Raw genomic sequence first — 21,573 nt, 5'->3', positions numbered from 1 at the left:
ACTGTGTACGTAGTCATTTCAAATGGTTTTGCTATTTTTCACAGGTAAAGTATGAGTATTCACCAGAATCCTACAGTATGAATGTTTTCCAGTTGACAACTGAATGAAGTCGAAAAGCAAAATTTACTTGGACAAGTTGAAAATTGCTTATTCAGTTCCAGTTATAATTTTTTTATATTAACAGTTCCCAAGAATCTATTTTGCTGACTTTCTTGGTCTAATTTTCTATATTTAACATGTCGGTTATGACATGCTTGGTGATGGATGTTTTGTCACCAGGCATATGGCATCAGGTGTGTGGCTTTTAGTGACAATATTGCAGTCGATGTGTTAACAGCTTTTCGGGACCTTGAGCATGAAGTATATGCATCTAGAGTATGATTGGCAAACATCTATTAGGCGCACTATGAATGTAGTGGTGTGGACATGTTGGGAATGTGGATCTCATGGGGAGCGTTCAAGGGATGAGTCCCTGCAGATGCACTATCCTCTGTGCCCGCGGTGGCTCAGATGGATAGAGCGTCTGCCATGTAAGCAGGAGATCCCGGGTTCGAGTCCCGGTCAGGGCACACATTTTCAACATGTCCCCAATGAAGTATATCAACACCTGCTTGCAGCTAGGGTGTCCATTTAATTATCATTTCATTTCGCATCTAGAAGTCTTGCTTAAAAAGTGAAGCCAAAATTCTAATGTCTGTCTGAGGAATTTTCCTTTAATGGAATGTTTTTGCCCAATAATTCAGTTAATGTCTAGTAATTACTTAACGTGGTAAGTGCTATGAGGCCAACACCAGCCACAGCAGAGCTGTCTGCCATAGCTGCTGGCAACTTTGTGACATTTAAGGGATAATATACAAAAGTGGGCTGTGCAAGAAGTTCAAACTAGTTTTCTTTGGTTAAAGCAATTAAAATCAAACTTGTGAAGCATGTTGAAAATCACATACTCCTCACCATAATTTAAATGTTTACATTGAAATGGTTCTGACATGTGCATAATATATGGAAATGTTATATTTTCTTGAAACCTCAAGAATCGAACCTGTTGGTTGAATCAACATATGAGTAAACCCATCACAATAGCACTATGTTATGCATCAATTAGCTGTAGTTACAGGATAAGTAAACATGTACAGTAAACTTTTCATACAAATTTTATTATAAAGCTTGCAAAGGTTATAGAAAAGATAGACAAAACTTGTGTAGGCATCATTGTAAATACATTTTTACTTCAAGAAAGCTGAATCGAATAATAATAATCTCAAGATGCTTTAAATTGCATGACACATATCACCAATCAGGTATTTTCTGTTGGCGAAACAGTCTGGTTTTTCAGAATTTTTTCATTTGTTCTTGTGAAAAACCTTGTATCAAACAGCTGTTTTTCTACAATCAATCCATTATTACATGCATGTAGTTTTGGTGACCCAATGGCAGCCATCTTAATGCTGTATGCAAACCACCAGATAAACATGTCTACATAGTTGGTCTGCATTGTGCAGGTCCCAGCAGTTTTTTTATTACATTCTGTGAATGTCTCCTTCAGTTCCATGTGGATGCCTCTGACAAAGTATTTTGATAATTTTATTAAATGCTTTCTTGCTGTGTTGACCTATATCAATGGTGACACAAGAATATTTTTACTGGATCAGGATTTGAACCCGTCACTCCTGCTGTCAAGGCAGTTGCACTGACTACTTCACTACCTAGACACAGTGCCCATCACGACTATGTGGATTACCAAAGCAAGTCTCCCATCTGACCCAAAATTCCATATGTCACTACTACTGCAGTAGTACCCTCACTACAGCAGTCCATCTCACTCGCTGTCTCCATGAGATATTCCTGCAAATGGCTCTGAGTGTATGAGTGCATCTGAACTGAAGAAAGTTCCCCAATGCCAATGTATAGTTAAAATTGTATGCATGGTGACTGTTCTTTCGGCTGTCTGAAAGAATGGATACCATGTATATAATTGCAGAAATATAACTAGTTGTCTTATGACTGAGGTGTCCACGTAAGTCTGAAGAAGTCTGTGGAACCTAGTAAAAAACCTGGTGGCACCTGCATAATGCAGACCAACTATGTGATATATTTATCTGGTGGTTTATGTATAGCCTTAAGATTAATGGGATCCGAAACTAGTTGCATATAGTAAAGAATTTATAAAAAGTAAAACAGCTGTTTGGTACAAGGTTTTTCACAAGAATTTGAAGCCAGCTGCAGTCCTATATCCTACCTCTGATGGATTCACAAAAAGAAGAAAAAAATCATTCATTGCCCTAAGAATTTCTCCAAAAATAGTACCCATTACATGGAATGACTAGATGCTGCATTCAGAACAAGAATTTTGGAGACCTATGCAGGACCAATGCCTGGTAAGTGCTAGATCAAAATATGACCTCTCCCAACACCTCTTCATTTTCTACCTCGTTTCCATTTTCTTCTTCTTCACCTAACTCTGAATTACTGTCATGGCTGCTATATAAACCAGATAAAGGCCCAACTCAGCGTTGTAGCTGGTTACTTTCTGTAGAAGAGGGCAAAAGGAAGACAGAAGTCCTAAATTTTGCATTTAAGAACTTGTTCACACAGGGTGATCATACACACACACTTGATTTTGCCCATCAAACAGACTGGCATGTGATTGAACTTGAACGTGGCATCAGAGCTCACTCCCCAGAATCTACAAGAATTAGGGGACTTGTGTGCACAGATGTGGTGCCAACCCCCTCCAGCGACCTATCAAGGCTTCACTGATTCTGTGCAAAAATGCATTGTCACTGTTATCCGTGCCGAAGATAGACATACCAGCTATTAGGTAGATGGTCAAAAGGTTCTGGTTAATCAGTGTGTGTAGCTGTACTTAGTCAAGGATAGACTGTAGCCATTCATCGAGTTGATCACTTATTTTCATTTCTTTACGAGAATATAACATCGTTTGAATCTATAAGAACAGGAAACAGTTGGCTAGAGAAATCCCACAAGCAGTATGGTGGGGTCAGTCTGGTCCCAAACTTACCTGCTCTGAACACAACCCCTTGATTTTACAGTTCAGAGTGCAAAGTATGCACACCTAAAGCACTACAATTTTACAAGCATTCAATCTAAACATAAACAAAATTCCCTGGCATCCGTATTAACCCACCACACTGGTTATTGGTTAGATAGGCTACGCCAGATGACTTGGCAGACATTTGTAAAAGAAAGAAATGAAGGTAGTTAACTGAGTTGATGGAAAAAAAAGAGGCAAGTGAAAGTAAAGAGTAAGTATCATTGAAGTAAAGATGCACTTGAAAATGTCATAAAGGAATTAAATGTTGTGAATTAATTGGAAAATATTTCAAAATCTTGCAGCGTACAGAAACAACTAACTTTCAGTTTATTTAAATATTACTATTTGCGTGAATAAACGCTTGCATAATATTGTACATACATTTTCAATAAAAAAAGTTTTGGTTGCCAGCAGCTTTTCAAGAAGTATGTATATTATACAAATTCATCCCACCAAATACAGTAATAAATTGTAAAGTGAAAGAGTTAAAATGACTGTTTCGATAGTTTTCTGTAAAGTGATCGGAACAATGGTGTTAACCCATTCTACAGAAATTCTGGAAGTGCTTCTTAGTATTTCAGCAGGTTATATGGTTTAATGTTTTATGTACTTTTAAATTATTCATAATTTAAGTGAACACTCTGAAAACAAAAAATTCTAATAATTCAATTAAAAATAAATACAAGCTGAAACACTAGCAGGACCATGAAACAAAAAATAAAGATTGAATTTCCATGTACAATGTACCATTATATCTGTATAGGAAGTTACTTTTATTTTTAAAATAAATGCAAAAGGAAATAGTGTGCAAGGATTAAATAATTATGGGTAAATCACCAGAAAATGTTAAGCAAACAACAGTATATGTTTTAGCCACTTTTGATGACTAATTAGTAATGCATTTCAGACATTGCCCATCATCAGAATATCTGTCCAGAAACATCACAAAATATGTATGACACATTAAGCGTGCTTAGATTCATAGGCAAATAAGTTAACATACCAGAGAAAAAAACTTTACTTCAGAGTATCGTGCCAAGTGTCATCTATCATAACTTCGAAGCTCTCAACTCACAGCATTCTGCCATCACATAATTAGCTGTTATAACATACCACTAATTGACTTGGTTGTAGAAGTGCTGAGTTCATTTGTCATATTTTGACAGTTAATTAACAAAAATCAACTGAAAAACCATAATAACAGTACATCATGCTAAATGATTTTTTATTCCTTTAGGAAAACTAATAATCACAACTGAGAGTGCAAAGATCACATTGGAACAAAAGTACAGTATTAATGCAGGTGGTATGGGCAAGAGACGGAGGGAAGGGAGGCTTCCAAATTAATCTCAGCTTATGTAAATGTGAACCAGCAATCTCTGGTATTAATAAACTTAAAATAGGGAATAGAGGCTTACTGTAAGTCTATTAGGTATTGCGCATACACATAATAAGTTGAAGGTAAAATTTCTTTATAGTGCATAAACAGGTTATTAAATTATTCCAGCACTTAGATAAGAACACACAATATATTCAATATAATGTTATTCGAGTGGGGAGAAGCCATCTGCCTCTGTCAAACAGTAGTAAGTCACATATTTAGCTTTTTTTGTTTGTTTTCATAGTTTAAATCTTAAGTTAGAAATGGTAGGATGGATAGGGTGTGTGTTGGACACAATAGGAGCTGGCTGCAGTTCATGATTGGCTGAAGGTGCTTTTAACTATGGTCAGCTGTCTTCAGGCTGCTGCATTCAGGTGTAATGGTGGCGGAGAAACTGGTGCATTGCTTGGAACAGCTCAGGTATCATTTGTTTCACCATAGGCTCTGCTGTTGAGGCACCTTCTAGTGTATCTGATGTGGTGGGTCTGTCCTGACCATAGGGTGAGTGGCAGTCGGTAATACATTTGCATAACTTGAGGCAAAGGGTCAACATTGACACAGGTCATTGGGACGGGGGGAGTGGACTGCACATGGTAAAGTGAGCATTCATGATCAAGGAAAGATGTAAACAGAACACGGATTAAAGGGTCAGTGGAAGGAGGGTTTGGGCATGGAGGTGTAGAAAATAAGAGCAGAAGAGAGGAATATCGTTTGATTGTGGAACTTCACTCCAGAAAATACCCTCTATGTTTTGATGGCTATCAATGTCAACACTAATAGGTAAATTTGGATATCATCTTATAATGATTGATATTGGCAGTCATTAGGTGTAGTATGATGGTCTTTGTGACACTAGTCTGTTCTGTGATTTTGGAATCAGCTGAAGACATTTTTCCTTCTACACTTGTTTTGATATATATATATATATATATATATATATATATATATATATATATTTAAAAAGAAAGATGATGAGACTTACCCAACAAAAGCGCTGGCAGGTCGATAGACACACAAATAAACACAAACATACACACAAAACTCAAGCTTTCACAACAAACTGTTGCCTCATCAGGAAAGAGGGAAGGAGAGGGAAAGACGAAAGGATATGGGTTTTAAGGGAGAGGGTAAGGAGTCATTCCAATCCCGGGAGCGGAAAGACTTACCTTAGGGGGAAAAAAGGACAGGTATACACTCGCACACACACACATATCCATCCATACATACAAGACACAAGCAGACATTTGAAAAGGCAAAGAGTTTGAGCAGAGATGTCAGTCGGGACGGAAGTATAGAGGCAAAGATGATGTTGAAAGACAGGTGAGGTATGAGCGGCGGCAGATTGAAATTAGGAATTAGCGGAGATTGAGGCCTGGCGGATAGCGAGAAGAGAGGATATGCTGAAGGGCAAGTTCCCATCTCCGGAGTTCTGACAGGTTGGTGTTAGTGGGAAGTATCCAGATAACCCGGACGAACGCCTGGAATCCCTACCCAGTCTGTTACCCCCGGAAACCATCCTTGTAACCATTGATGCCACTTCCTTATACACAAATATTCCGCATGTCCAGGGCCTCGCTGCGATGGAGCACTTCCTTTCACGCCGATCACCTGCCGCCCTACCTAAAACCTCTTTCCTCATTACCCTAGCCAGCTTCATCCTGACCCACAACTTCTTCACTTTTGAAGGCCAGACATACCAACAATTAAAGGGAACAGCCATGGGTGCCAGGATGGCCCCCTCGTACGCCAACCTATTCATGGGTCGCTTAGAGGAAGCCTTCTTGGTTACCCAGGCCTGCCAACCCAAAGTTTGGTACAGATTTATTGATGACATTTTCATGATCTGGACTCACAGTGAAGAAGAACTCCAGAATTTCCTCTCCAACCTCAACTCCTTTGGTTCCATCAGATTCACCTGGTCCTACTCTAAATCCCATGCCACTTTCCTTGACGTTGACCTCCACCTGTCCAATGGCCAGCTCCACATCAAACCCACCAACAAGCAACAGTACCTCCATTATGACAGCTGCCACCCATTCCACATCAAACGGTCCCTTCCCTACAGCCTAGGTCTTCGTGGCAAACGAATCTGCTCCAGTCCGGAATCCTTGAACCATTACACCAACAACCTGAAAACAGCTTTTGCATCCCGTAACTACCCTCCCGACCTGGTACAGAAGCAAATAACCAGAGCCACTTCCTCATCTCCTCAAACCCGGAACCTTCCACAGAAGAACCCCAAAAGTGCCCCACTTGTGACAGGATACTTTCCGGGACTGGATCAGATTCTGAATGTGGCTCTCCAGCAGGGATACGACTTCCTCAAATCCTGCCCTGAAATGAGATCCATCCTTCATGAAATCCTCCCCACTCCACCAAGAGTGTCTTTCCGCCGTCCACCTAACCTTCGTAACCTCTTAGTTCATCCCTATGAAATCCCCAAACCACCTTCCCTACCCTCTGGCTCCTACCCCTGTAACCGCCCCCGGTGTAAAACCTGTCCCATGCACCCTCCCACCACCACCTATTCCAGTCCTGTAACCCGGAAGGTGTACACGATCAAAGGCAGAGCCACGTGTGAAAGCACCCACGTGATTTACCAACTGACCTGCCTACACTGTGAAGCGTTCTATGTGGGAATGACCAGCAACAAACTGTCCATTCGCATGAATGGACACAGGCAGACAGTGTTTGTTGGTAATGAGGATCACCCTGTGGCTAAACATGCCTTGGTGCACGGCCAGCACATCTTGGCACAGTGTTACACCGTCCGGGTTATCTGGATACTTCCCACTAACACCAACCTGTCAGAACTCCGGAGATGGGAACTTGCCCTTCAGCATATCCTCTCTTCTCGCTATCCGCCAGGCCTCAATCTCCGCTAATTCCTAATTTCAATCTGCCGCCGCTCATACCTCACCTGTCTTTCAACATCATCTTTGCCTCTATACTTCCGTCCCGACTGACATCTCTGCTCAAACTCTTTGCCTTTTCAAATGTCTGCTTGTGTCTTGTATGTATGGATGGATATGTGTGTGTGTGCGAGTGTATACCTGTCCTTTTTTCCCCCTAAGGTAAGTCTTTCCGCTCCCGGGATTGGAATGACTCCTTACCCTCTCCCTTAAAACCCATATCCTTTCGTCTTTCCCTCTCCTTCCCTCTTTCCTGATGAGGCAACAGTTTGTTGCGAAAGCTTGAGTTTTGTGTGTATGTTTGTGTTTATTTGTGTGTCTATCGACCTGCCAGCGCTTTTGTTGGGTAAGTCTCATCATCTTTCTTTTTAAATATATTTTTCCCACGTGGAATGTTTCCCTCTATTATATATATATATATATATATATATATATATATATATATATATACCTAAAAACAAAGATGATGTGACTTACCAAATGAAAGTGCTGGCAGGTCGACAGACACACAAAAACATACACACAAAATCCAAGCTTTCGCAACAAACTGTTGCCTCATCAGGAAAGAGGGAAGGAGAGGGAAAGACGAAAGGAACTGGGTTTTAAGGGAGAGGGTAAGGAGTCATTCCAGTCCCGGGAGCGGAAAGATTTACCTTAGGGGGAAAAAAGGACGGGTATACACTCGCACACACACACATATCCATCCACACATATACAGACACAAGCAGACATATTTCATATATGTCTGCTTGTGTCTGTATATGTGTGGATGGATATGTGTGTGTGTGCGAGTGTATACCCGTCCTTTTTTCCCCCTAAGGTAAGTCTTTCCGCTCCCGGGACTGGAATGACTCCTTACCCTCTCCCTTAAAACCCAGTTCCTTTCGTCTTTCCCTCTCCTTCCCTCTTTCCTCATGTTTGTGTTCGTTTGTGTGTCTGTCGACCTGCCAGCACTTTCATTTGGTAAGTCACATCATCTTTGTTTTTAGGTATATTTTTCCTTCGTGGAATGTTTCCTTCTATTATAACCATCATATATATATATATATATATATATATATATATATATATATATATATATATATATAATAGAAGGAAACATTCCACGAAGGAAAAATATATTTAAAAACAAAGATGATGTGACTTACCAAATGAAAGTGCTGGCAGGTCGACAGACACACAAACAAACACAAACATACACACAAAATCCAAGCTTTCGCAACCAACGGTTGCCTCGTCAGGAAAGAGGGAAGGAGAAGGAAAGACAAAAGGATATGGGTTTTAAGGGAGAGGGTAAGGAGTCATTCCAATCCCGGGAGCGGAAAGACTTACCTTAGGGGGAAAAAAGGACAGGTATACACTCGCACACACACACATATCCATCCACACCTACACAGACACAAGCAGACATTTGTAAAGGCAAAGAGTTTGGGCAGAGAGGTCAGTCGGGACGGAAGTACAGAGGCAAAGATGATGTTGAAAGACAGGTGAGGTATGAGCGGCGGCAGATTGAAATTAGAAATTAGCGGAGATTGAGGCCTGGCGGATAGCGAGAAGAGAGGATATGCTGAAGGGCAAGTTCCCATCTCCGGAGTTCTGACAGGTTGGTGTTAGTGGGAAGTATCCAGATAACCCGGACGGTGTAACACTGTGCCAAGATGTGCTGGCCGTGCACCAAGGCATGTTTAGCCACAGGGTGATCCTCATTACCAACAAACACTGTCTGCCTGTGTCCATTCATGCGAATGGACAGTTTGTTGCTGGTCATTCCCACATAGAATGCATCACAGTGTAGGCAGGTCAGTTGGTAGATCACGTGGGTGCTTTCACACGTGGCTCTGCCTTTGATTGTGTACACCTTCCGGGTTACAGGACTGGAGTAGGTGGTGGTGGGAGGGTGCATGGGACAGGTTTTACACCGGGGGCGGTTACAAGGGTAGGAGCCAGAGGGTAGGGAAGGTGGTTTGGGGATTTCATAGGGATGAACCAAGAGGTTACGAAGGTTAGGTGGACGGCGGAAAGACACTCTTGGTGGAGTGGGGAGGATTTCATGAAGGATGGATCTCATTTCAGGGCAGGATTTGAGGAAGTTGTATCCCTGCTGGAGAGCCACATTCAGAATCTGATCCAGTCCCGGAAAGTATCCTGTCACAAGTGGGGCACTTTTGTGGTTCTTCTGTGGGAGGTTCTGGGTTTGAGAGGATGAGGAAGTGGCTCTGGTTATTTGCTTCTGTACCAGGTCGGGAGGGTAGTTGCGGGATGCGAAAGCTGTTGTCAGGTTGTTGGTGTAATGCCTCAGGGATTCCGGACTGGAGCAGATTCGTTTGCCACGAAGACCTAGGCTGTAGGGAAGGGACCGTTTGATGTGGAATGGGTGGCAGCTGTCGTAATGGAGGTACTGTTGCTTGTTGGTGTACGACAGCTGCCACCCATTCCACATCAAACGGTCCCTTCCCTACAGCCTAGGTCTTCGTGGCAAACGAATCTGCTCCAGTCCGGAATCCCTGAGGCATTACACCAACAACCTGACAACAGCTTTCGCATCCCGCAACTACCCTCCCGACCTGGTACAGAAGCAAATAACCAGAGCCACTTCCTCATCCTCTCAAACCCAGAACCTCCCACAGAAGAACCACAAAAGTGCCCCACTTGTGACAGGATACTTTCCGGGACTGGATCAGATTCTGAATGTGGCTCTCCAGCAGGGATACAACTTCCTCAAATCCTGCCCTGAAATGAGATCCATCCTTCATGAAATCCTCCCCACTCCACCAAGAGTGTCTTTCCGCCGTCCACCTAACCTTCGTAACCTCTTGGTTCATCCCTATGAAATCCCCAAACCACCTTCCCTACCCTCTGGCTCCTACCCTTGTAACCGCCCCCGGTGTAAAACCTGTCCCATGCACTCTCCCACCACCACCTACTCCAGTCCTGTAACCCGGAAGGTGTACACAATCAAAGGCAGAGCCACGTGTGAAAGCACCCACGTGATCTACCAACTGACCTGCCTACACTGTGATGCATTCTATGTGGGAATGACCAGCAACAAACTGTCCATTCGCATGAATGGACACAGGCAGACAGTGTTTGTTGGTAATGAGGATCACCCTGTGGCTAAACATGCCTTGGTGCACGGCCAGCACATCTTGGCACAGTGTTACACCGTCCGGGTTATCTGGATACTTCCAACTAACACCAACCTGTCAGAACTCCGGAGATGGGAACTTGCCCTTCAGCATATCCTCTCTTCTCGCTATCCGCCAGGCCTCAATCTCCGCTAATTTCTAATTTCAATCTGCCGCCGCTCATACCTCACCTGTCTTTCAACATCATCTTTGCCTCTGTACTTCCGTCCCGACTGACCTCTCTGCCCAAACTCTTTGCCTTTACAAATGTCTGCTTGTGTCTGTGTAGGTGTGGATGGATATGTGTGTGTGTGCGAGTGTATACCTGTCCTTTTTTCCCCCTAAGGTAAGTCTTTCCGCTCCCGGGATTGGAATGACTCCTTACCCTCTCCCTTAAAACCCATATCCTTTTGTCTTTCCTTCTCCTTCCCTCTTTCCTGACGAGGCAACCGTTGGTTGCGAAAGCTTGGATTTTGTGTGTATGTTTGTGTTTGTTTGTGTGTCTGTCGACCTGCCAGCACTTTCATTTGGTAAGTCACATCATCTTTGTTTTTAAATATATATATATATATATATATTGCCTTTACAAATGTCTGCTTGTGTCTGTGTATATGCGGATGGATATGTGTGTGTGTGCGAGTGTATACCCGTCCTTTTTTCCCCCTAAGGTAAGTCTTTCCGCTCCCGGGATTGGAATGACTCCTTACCCCCTCCCTTAAGACCCAAATCCTTTTGTCTTTCCCTCTCCTTCCCTCTTTCTTGACGAGGCAACCGTTGGTTGCGAAAGCTAGAATTTTGTGCGTATGTTTGTGTTTGGTTGTGTGTCTATCGACCTGCCAGCGCTTTTGTTTGGTAAGTCTCATAATCTTTCTTTTTATATATATATATATATATATATATATATATATATATATATATATATATATATATATATATATGTAATAGAGGGAAACATTCCACGTGGGAAAAATATATTTAAAAAGAAAGATGATGAGACTTACCAAACAAAAGCGCTGGCAGGTCGATAGACACACAAACAAACACAAACATACACACAAAATCTAGCTTTCGCAACCAATGGTTGCCTCGTCAGGAAAGAGGGAAGGAGAGGGAAAGACAAAAGGATTTGGGTTTTAAGGGAGAGGGTAAGGAGTCATTCCAATCCCGGGAGCGGAAAGACTTACCTTAGGGGGAAAAAAGGACTGGTATACACTCGCACACACACACATATATGGGGATGGATATGTTTTTTCCCCCTAAGGTAAGTCTTTCCGCTCCCGGGATTGGAATGACTCCTTACCCTCTCCCTTAAAACCCAAATCCTTTTGTCTTTCCCTCTCCTTCCCTCTTTCCTGACGAGGCAACCATTGGTTGCGAAAGCTAGATTTTGTGTGTATGTTTGTGTTTGTTTGTGTGTCTATCGACCTGCCAGCGCTTTTGTTTGGTAAGTCTCATCATCTTTCTTTTTAAATATATATATATAATAGAGGGAAACATTCCACGTGGGAAGAATATATTTAAAAAGAAAGATGATGAGACTTACCAAACAAAAGCGCTGGCAGGTCGATAGACACACAAACAAACACAAACATACACACAAAATTCTAGCTTTTGCAACCAACGGTTGCCTCGTCAGGAAGGAGGGAAGGAGAAGGAAAGACAAAAGGATATGGGTTTTAAGGGAGAGGGTAAGGAGTCATTCCAATCCCGGGAGCGGAAAGACTTACCTTAGGGGGGAAAAAAGGAAAGGTATACACTCGCACACACACACACACACATATCCCATATTCCTTCTCCTTCCCTCTTTCCTGACGAGGCAACCGTTGGTTGCGAAAGCTAGAATTTTGTGTGTATGTTTGTGTGTCTATCGACCTGCCAGTGCTTTTGTTTTATATATATATATGATGTGACTTACCAAATGAAAGTGCTGGCAGGTCGACAGACACACATACGAACACAAACATACACACAAAATTCAAGCTTTCGCAACAAACTGTTGCCTCATCAGGAAAGAGGGAAGGAGAGGAATTCCCTCGTGGAATGTTTCCTTCTATTATAACTATATATATATAAACAATGTTTTTTATCCTCATGAATATTATTGAATTGTTGTGTGTGTTTGCATATTGAGCAAAGCATGATATTGTTTATAATGTTTGAATTCTTTGCAGTATTAGGCATGTAATATATGTATTGGCTATCTATGCAAATTCCCAGTTGGGAGTAAGTTTGCTATTAATTCAGATAGAACACTACTGTATAGATTGGGATCGTGCCTATGACATGTAGTCCGTAGTCTTGTCATAATGCTGTGACATAATCTCTTCTGGTTTTGTATTTCTTACGACTCAAAGCCACCCCCCTGCCACCACCATTTAGTCACTATTTATTTTACTTATACCCTTGACCAAACCACCTCATCTTCCAACTGCTCCTTCACAATCCCTCCCCCCTCCCTCCCTCCAAACAAACATTCTGTACATGAAATTAGGTTAATTCTGTTGAAGAAATCATCAGCCAAGTCATGAGGACAAAGACACAGCATGGCTTCCTATCTGTGGTGCAACGGGTAAGTTAGAGTGTAAACAGGCAAGGAATCAGATGAGTCTTTCTGTCACCAAGGAAAATTAAAGAAAGGTTGTGACCTGATAAACATACTCTCAGGCTCAGTGTACCAGGGATTTATAATATTCCTTGTGAGTATGGTATCAGCTATGTGGGACAGCCTATACAAACTACTGCTAATTGCTGTGTTGATCATCATCTCAAGCATGAAAAAATGAAAATCAGCAGTTTCCGAAAACTGTTTAGTGAGTAAATGCAAGAAAGCCATTAAGCAGATGAGGATCTGGCCCATATTTCTAGCTGTTGGGTCTCTGTAATTACGGAAGTAGCTGAAATTAGACTGTATGATCACAACAATATACACACTGGCTATGTAATTATCAGTTTATTTATTTGGTATCTTCTAATACAAGAACAGACCACATGAGGCAGTATATATGAATATAACACAATAGTTTCACACAATTTCAAATTAATTAGTATAATTAAGCAATGCATGGAAGCACGCATGTCAGAAAGAAAATTAATCTAATTCCTCATTCAGCATTGTTTATCACAATGGCATATGAACATAACTCGGATTCTGAAAAACTAGACACGGTGTAGGAAGACGCAGTTCGAGCATAACAATGACATATAGTTCCTTGTTTACATAACAATGACCAAAACTGAAGCATAACACATACTTTGCCAGGAGCACAATATTGGGACACCCCCCTGGAAATCTATTCTATGGAATTCTCTCTAAAGTTGTCTGAGGCCTAGGTTAGTTGAAGGGTGATAATTTCGTTATTGTGGAACTCGTAAAGATTGGGTGTGGGATAATTGTTATGGTGACAAACAGACATATGGCATTGCCTAATATTTACGTTTGCGTTATATTTGAAGGTACCATATTTATAGCACTTCTCGCAATAAAACCTAAAAGAACAAGGTAAAATCGGAAAATATAGTTAATGAATAAGCATTCGAAGAATATTTTGATACATATTATGAACAATATCATGCATAAACTGCAGAAAATGCAAGGAATATGTATGTAACTTTTACATATATTTGGTCCGCTTTTCCGCATTTGCCACAGCTGCAACCGGGTTAGTCTGTCAACGCATTATCGATTATTCGCATTCGAACCAGGTTTTTAATTCCCATAAGTTAAGCTCCATTGAATAATCTGGACTTCTTTGACGTTCCAAAATGACAGCTGTGGGCAATATACATTTAATTTTTAAACAACAGGTGAGCGACGTCGCTAATGTCAATAGAGCTCATTATACTTCTTGTCACCAGGCGGCACTGCTACATACGTTCTGTCCATGGAGGTAAGAATAAGGGGAGATGGCGCTACGTATTCCAGCCATACTACGTTTTGAAGCCATGGGGGCGTGGCTCACTGCCATGACACTCTGATCAAAACATTGCCAGTGTGCTATAGCGCTGTGTGTATTAAAGTCGCTAATTGAACCATATACGCATGTAACATCAACAAATTGGCTGTTTCAAAGTTTTTGTTTAAAATAAAATCTCGTAATGGCGAAATTCCGTGTTTCTTCTGATTAAAAATAGTTTTTAATGTAATATTATGAATAGCTAGTCTTCAATGTAAACGATACAATTTTGTTAATTCAGTAATAAACGTGTATCACAAACTAGGGTTCTTTCTTTACTTATTCTTATGGTCATCTAATACAATCATCTGATTGGACGAAGCAATGCCAGATTTACGAAAAGTGACGACATCTTTTCCGATTTTCGTGACATACAAACCAAAACTTTTCAGTTGTTTGAGTTCAGAATGATGTATTGTAGCAGCTATTTACTAATGTGTAACAGACTGATTGTGGTTTTGACCACCACATATATCTGAAGAGGTAACCAAATGATCTGTGTTGTTAATTATTTAAACAATGAAGCAGCAGATAAATAAGTCTGATAAAATAATTCAATGTGAGTTAATGTTCAGCCAACAATCTGCCACATTGTGCACAACTTCATTCTGTTGTCAAGTGGAACAGAACTGCGGAGAATCCCAAGAAATAAAAATTAGGTGTTTGTTATACACAAAAAAAGGTACTTTTAGTTTGGATAACATTGACCCTGAGGAAGAAAACAAAACTCTTTGCCATACAGTTCAAACACACTTCAATACATACCCACATTTCTTCTCTTAAGTGGTATGCAGCAGCTCTAGTATGAGACTAGGGCACTTTTTTTAGTAACTAACAAATCAACTGCAGCAGCAGCACTTACATGACATGTCTGTTAGCCAAGGCAGTATAACAGTGTTCCAATTTTCAGCTGTTATGGAAGTCATTTTAATATTAGTAAGGAGTTCTGCTTATTGCTTACTTACCTTAGGTTCCAATTTCTTATTTTGGTATGGAAGAGATTTCTTAACAGGGCATAAACCATTCTACATTGAGCTTTGTTTGTGTCATTCCCTATTTTATAGTTTTCATTCTTTTAAATGCAAGCCTTTCTTGTCAAGCAGACAGGTATTTACAGTGGCACAAAATGAAATGATGAGGGATTGAGACAGATCATGGAGCAAAACTTTACATCATAGTTTGAGAAGTGTGGAATGTGTCAATCAATAAGCAGAAGCTTCATTGCTTGCCAGTGACAAAGTTTTACTAACATTGAAACTAGGATTTGCTTTTGAAATAATTGTCCTAATAAAAATATAGGCTATATATTCTTTATTCATTCATAAAAAGTATGGGAACTGGGAATGAAATGAAGCATAAATATTAGGTACTATATTCAGAATTTTATTCCAGCAAAAAAGCTTTTCTTGATCTGTTATCCACTTTGTGGAATTGCTTGTTACAGGTATACAGAAAAATTATGACAATGTGACTGTTTTCAGTTAACTGACTTTTTCACAAGATTGTGGAATTTAAAAATAATGCAGTTCTATGTAAAAAAAGTATTGTATGAAATTGTAACAAAGTCCACATCATTGCTTGTTGAGAAGGAAAGAAATGTCTCAGTCTCCTGACTGATACAAATGTAATACTATCTACCATTCCACATACATATGATTTATCACAGTGGTCTTGCATAAACCAGGAAAGTAGTCAAGCAAACAAACATAAGAAAATATGCAATCATTTATAAAATGTCTTACTACAGATATAAATGCTGTGGGCTGTAGTTTCTGTACAACACATCGGTTACATTTCAATGGATTAGGGGAGAGACTGCTAGAAAATTTAGTGCCCAATGAAGTAGTGAAAAACCAATAACACTCACCTGCGAACACTGCTATCTCTCATTTTTTAAGGGTAAGCCACTGTTAGACTAGATCACAAAAAAATATAATTTGTAATGACACACAAGCAAAAACCATAACATACCACACAATGATGGGAATGCATTTCAATGTGCCAAAAATGAGGCACTTCTATTTCTCATTAATATGTTGTCACTCGTGGAGACTTAATTAACAACACTGGCTAGAACATACTACAACATACTCTGCCAAACAATGGCTAAATATTTCAAAAAGAAATGTATGTCCCATTTGAAAGCACACAGATCACAAGCTATTGCAGAACTAGTACTGCATACTGGTATGGTGGAGTATCAATCACTTGGAAACGCTACATATAATGTAGTTCCAAATGTATGTTTGAGGAAGATATATTTGAAAGGTATTACACACACACACACAAAATTATAATTGTCTGACTCCATCACACACCAGGAACAAATTTTCATAGATACACTGAATATGCTAGTACTGTTAGTTTTAAGATACAGACATCACAAACATTTTATAGCTGTTTATAACAACATAGACATAACAGAAAAGGAAGAATGTGCATCATTTATTAATTACAATAAGGTTACATTCCCAGTTTGCCTCAATATAATGAGTGCTTTATACAAGATGCCTCACACACTAGACCTCTGTGTACAAATATCAGTTACTGACCTTTAAAGAGTACCAGTTTTGTATAGGTCCTGATTTTATTTTCATGCAATGCATCACTTATTCTCTTGGCTGCATGTTTTTGCCGTGTCAGGAGGTATCGTGTGGCAATTGCTTTAATCAGCAGTATCAAATAATTGTCCAAGGGATGCGGATTTTTCATGTGATCTGCTAACTCCTTAAACACTGGCTTGAATATGAATTCACTAAGCACCTCAGACACACATTTGGAAAATGATTTTTCAAAGGAACTTCTGAATTACCTGTAGTATAGCACCTGAACACTTTTTCTGCACACACACACAGATGTCAACATCATTCGATGGTAAAACCAACCATCCCCTACTCTTTCTATGAATGAGAGAATAAGCAACTTGGCTACCATCCCCTCTCAAGATGGATAAACATGGTTCACATTTTAAGGTTTTTTCTAAGTGACACACCACAAATCCAGCTATATATACTACAATATGGACTGCCACTTCAGAGAGATAAGTTCCAGTAGCAAAGTAATCGTGGTCGTCGTCAGTTGTCACTGCACTCTTTTCCGTGCTTAGTAACTGCCACCGTTCCGAAGTGTTATTTATGTGATCTTCAACATTGGAACTGCTGAAAGTAAGAATGGGAATATCTTCCAAAGTTATACAATTCCCTCTTTCTGATCCACAGATCTCGCTATGAATTAGTAGCCTCTTGTATGCTACAACAAACTGGTGAGCAGTGGGGTTGTTATTCCAACTACCACGACTCCGGATAGCACTAAAAAACATTTCCAAGTGGTCCTGAGAACATTTGTAAAGAGGCAGAAACTTCAGTAGAGGAGCAGGAGTTTGTGTCCCCACTACTTTTTTATACATGTGTAAAACACTGGATACACACACCAGGAATCCAATAAACCCTGTCTTTCTATTTGAGTCAACAACTCTCATTGCTTGAGGATTTGGACCAACAGTGGGTTCCTTGATGTACCTCTGTGCCTTTAAAAGAAATCCCTCTACAGCACTAAAATTTGCTGTATTTAATGCCTGCTTGAAACCACTTTGTAAAAGTGTTCTGGAATTGCAGACATCAAAGAGACAGTTGAAAATGCATATAAATTTTACTGTTGCAGATGCCTGCTCAAAACCTGGGAGTTTCATATCACAACAGTACTGTATGGCATCTGCCACGGAATTGCTAAGCAGCTGAGTAGCCAGTTTCACCTTCATTTTATTTAAAAAAAAAATTAAGGTGACTGGCAGTGATCTTGTTGCCTATGTGGAGCCCTTCCTTGACCTGCAATTTATGTAACAATTCCAAAAAGTGCCAAGAAATGACACCACCTTGCTCATCTCAAAGAAATTTTTTATCTCCTAAAGCGTTGCGCACAAGTTTCAACATATGTGGAGGGTCTAGGAAAAATGACATTTCATGATCATTCCCTTCAACTGAAAAAGTACTTTTCAAAGTTTCACAATTGAGATTGCATCTAGCCATTGACAAATTGCTAGCTGAACCATCACATGTGAGTGAAACAACTTTTGCACCACTTTAATTGGCAAGATCAATGCACTGTTTCACTATCTCGGCTTTTTGCTCACCAGTTATACCAGCAGTCAGGAAATACCCAACTGGGAGCTTCCAAGAAGAATTAATAGCCACAAGCATGAGCACAAATGCTTCTTTGGCAATGGGCAAATTATCTGTGTCTACAGATGACCCCATGTCAACATAACCGTAATAGCATGTACCAACAAATTCTACATGTTGCCTGATGGCAATTTCATCAACTACCAAGCTACATAGAGTTGGAAACTTTGTTTCACGGTGACAAGCTTCTGCCGTAATTACCTCAAAAGCCTCTGATGTGAAGCCAGGTGCTCCACCCACACACTGATACCACTTTGTTAAAGTTCTGGGGTGTGGCAAACATGTATTAAAACAGCGCCTAACATAATTATACGCCCTGTGGGAATAAAAATGCAGTGTTAAGGCAAAGGAGCGCATTTCTGGGCTGTATGACCTAGGTACAGCCTGTGCCCCAGCTTTCACAGTTTGTCGCTGCAGCAAGTCTCTCTACATTCCAGGTATGCTTTCTAGTATAGTTAGTGAACTTTCATCCACAAGATGCTTGTCTTTCAGTACCTTAATGACAGCACTCAAAGAAGCCACTTTCTTATTAAGTCGTCGCTTAGACTGCTGAAGAGTTTTAATTTGTTTTTTGTACTGATCAGTTTTTCTTATGAGGTGTTCACACTTCGTCTTCAGTTCATCACTTTCAGAGGATGTCTGACTACGTTCTGGTGGTCCTGCAGTGTACTCAGGAACAAGAGCAGGAACAACTTCATCCTGCACTCTGCTGACAGCAGCCAAAACTGAAGATGGAAAGGAAGAGCTCTCCTTCTGCAATGGTGGCTTTCTCTTCTTGTCTCCAAATGAAATAAATGGATGGAAAACATCAAGAACTGTTTTTAACAGATGGTTGAAGGTGTTACAGTCTTTATCATGAACAGCATGTTACAGCCCACTAATTACGCCTATTCTTAGTCCTTTCCAGAAATATAAATTCTATTTTTCCAGCAACTATTTATCTTGTTCATAAAATACTCATTACTCTAACAAAAACCATTGTTGTGTTCAGCAGACAACTTGAAATGCCTCCCATGTGCGAAGCTACAATTAATACACACATATTGAAAAAATATAAACTATGAACATGTAAAATATTTCTGCTGGGGTGTCTTGTTTAACTATCACACTGTATCGCTATGGGTGCTGTCAGTTAACAAGTTCTCAATACAACTGATCCAACAGTTAATGATATAAAATGGTGTGTTATATCTAATTTTGCATTAGTGGTTGGTGCATATTCAATGTTCCACAGTAGTGGATAATATTAACAAGAAGGTGGTGCCACAGCTTTCAATGGAGAATGTCAGTGAATAGTGCATCAAACAAAAGAAATGTTCATTTGCTGTGCTTAACCCAAATACAGAGTTATATTTAACACAGCCCAAGTGTTAATTTCTGTGACTTCGCTAAATAATTATACCAGACAAACTTGTTAGCTTCAGTAGTCTCATAATCTAAACAGTGAACCTGAATTTTCTTCTCAAATATTCTCTTGTGTGCAGAGGCTGATGCATCAAAAAGGAGTTTCATAAATTTGTTTCTACATGACAATGTGGAGAGCCAGATTATCTCTTTATAACATACTGTGTAGCTGCAGAAACACTTCAGTGTTCCAGCACCTCCCCTCTTAAATTCTATATACAGCATTGGAATCATTCCTAGGCAAAAGCTATGTGTAAGGACCTAATGAGGTGGAAAGTGAAATTAATGTTCTCAAATGACCTGAAGGAATCCTCCCAAAATCAACATATAGAGCTGTATCAATTACTCCTAAAACATAACTGCCATTAACTAGCAAAGACAGTAAAAATGTTGTACAGCACAGTAGATCAGACAAAGTGAGATGTTCACAAACTACTGCCTTAAGGGTCGACAGAAGCGTCCGATCCCACGCGTCGGCTTTGACCCTTGACGTAAGGGTGTTGTGCGTGATGTCATGACGGCACGGAGTTTGGTTTGAGTGTGGCTGTCTCCAGTTCTGTTTTATCTTATTTTATTTACTTTTCTGATCTGTTCGTTCTATCTCGTGAGATTTTTTTTTTAAATTTAAAAACACTTATTACTTATTTTAATTGTCTGTTTCCTCCAATTTCTGTTTTAGTTTATTATATTTATCTTTCTGATCTGTTCGTTCTACCCCGTGAGATTTTTTTTTTTTAAAAGACAAAAAACACTAATCTGCTACTGAAGCATCTTTATCTTCTATGGGTTGCAGGGGTTACGACCCCTGGGGAGGTGGGTGGGTATTCATGCATGGCTGTCTTCACTTACAAGTTGTAGCTACGCAAGGCGTCTAAATTTATTTATATTTAGTTTTCCTCCCACCCAAAACACCCCATTTCCCGCGCTTGTCCCGTTAGTGTCATTAGGCTTCTTGTGGAAAGTGTGTTTTTTTGTTTTTGTTTCCGCCATATTTGTGACATCATGGGTCAAAGCAGACGGGCGGGATCGGACGCTTCCGTATTTCCCTGCCTTAAATATTCACATAACTGATAATATTTACTTCACATGTGTATTCAATTACTTTTGGTGTTAGAGCTAAATAATAGCAACTGAAAACTAAGTTAGCTATACCCTCCCTCCGAAGCCCCATAAATTCATCTTCTTTGTAATACGTACTGTAACATTTCAGTTATGTTACACTACTGGGAGACACTGTTAATTACCACCAATATTTACTGAAGTATGTTACATAGAATGGCAAATCTACACAGTGTCCTGTTTAGGCCTATACTTTACGCCAGTTAATGTAGTGTTAGCTTTTAATTTGGTACATGATGAAGACAAAGTGAGTTACTCAACACTTCGATTATCGACAATACGTACGTATTATACTGAAACGTGAACTTGAAAACTAAGAATGTAATTCTTTGAATTAACATACCTTTTGCAAATGTTTTGGGTGTGTAGGGAAAACTGATGGTACAGCATTTTCACGCAGCCTTACTGTTGAGAAGGAAGTTCGGTCTATGTCCTCTTCTCGGAAATGC

The 21,573-nt window shown here is 40.1% G+C and overlaps 1 non-coding gene across 1 annotated transcript; it reads left to right on the top strand.

Annotated features, from left to right (window-relative positions):
• The first annotated feature begins 494 nt into the window (after positions 1-494).
• Positions 495-569, top strand: Trnat-ugu (transfer RNA threonine (anticodon UGU)). The gene has a single exon. It is a non-coding gene; the product is annotated as a tRNA-Thr (tRNA).
• The last annotated feature ends 21,004 nt before the right edge of the window (positions 570-21,573 follow it).

The sequence above is a fragment of the Schistocerca cancellata genome, chromosome 7 (assembly GCF_023864275.1).
Source record: "Schistocerca cancellata isolate TAMUIC-IGC-003103 chromosome 7, iqSchCanc2.1, whole genome shotgun sequence".
Classification (NCBI taxonomy): Eukaryota; Metazoa; Arthropoda; class Insecta; order Orthoptera; family Acrididae; genus Schistocerca; species Schistocerca cancellata.
The sequence above is the reverse complement of the archived record's forward strand: the minus strand, read 5'-3'. Positions and strand labels throughout refer to the sequence as shown.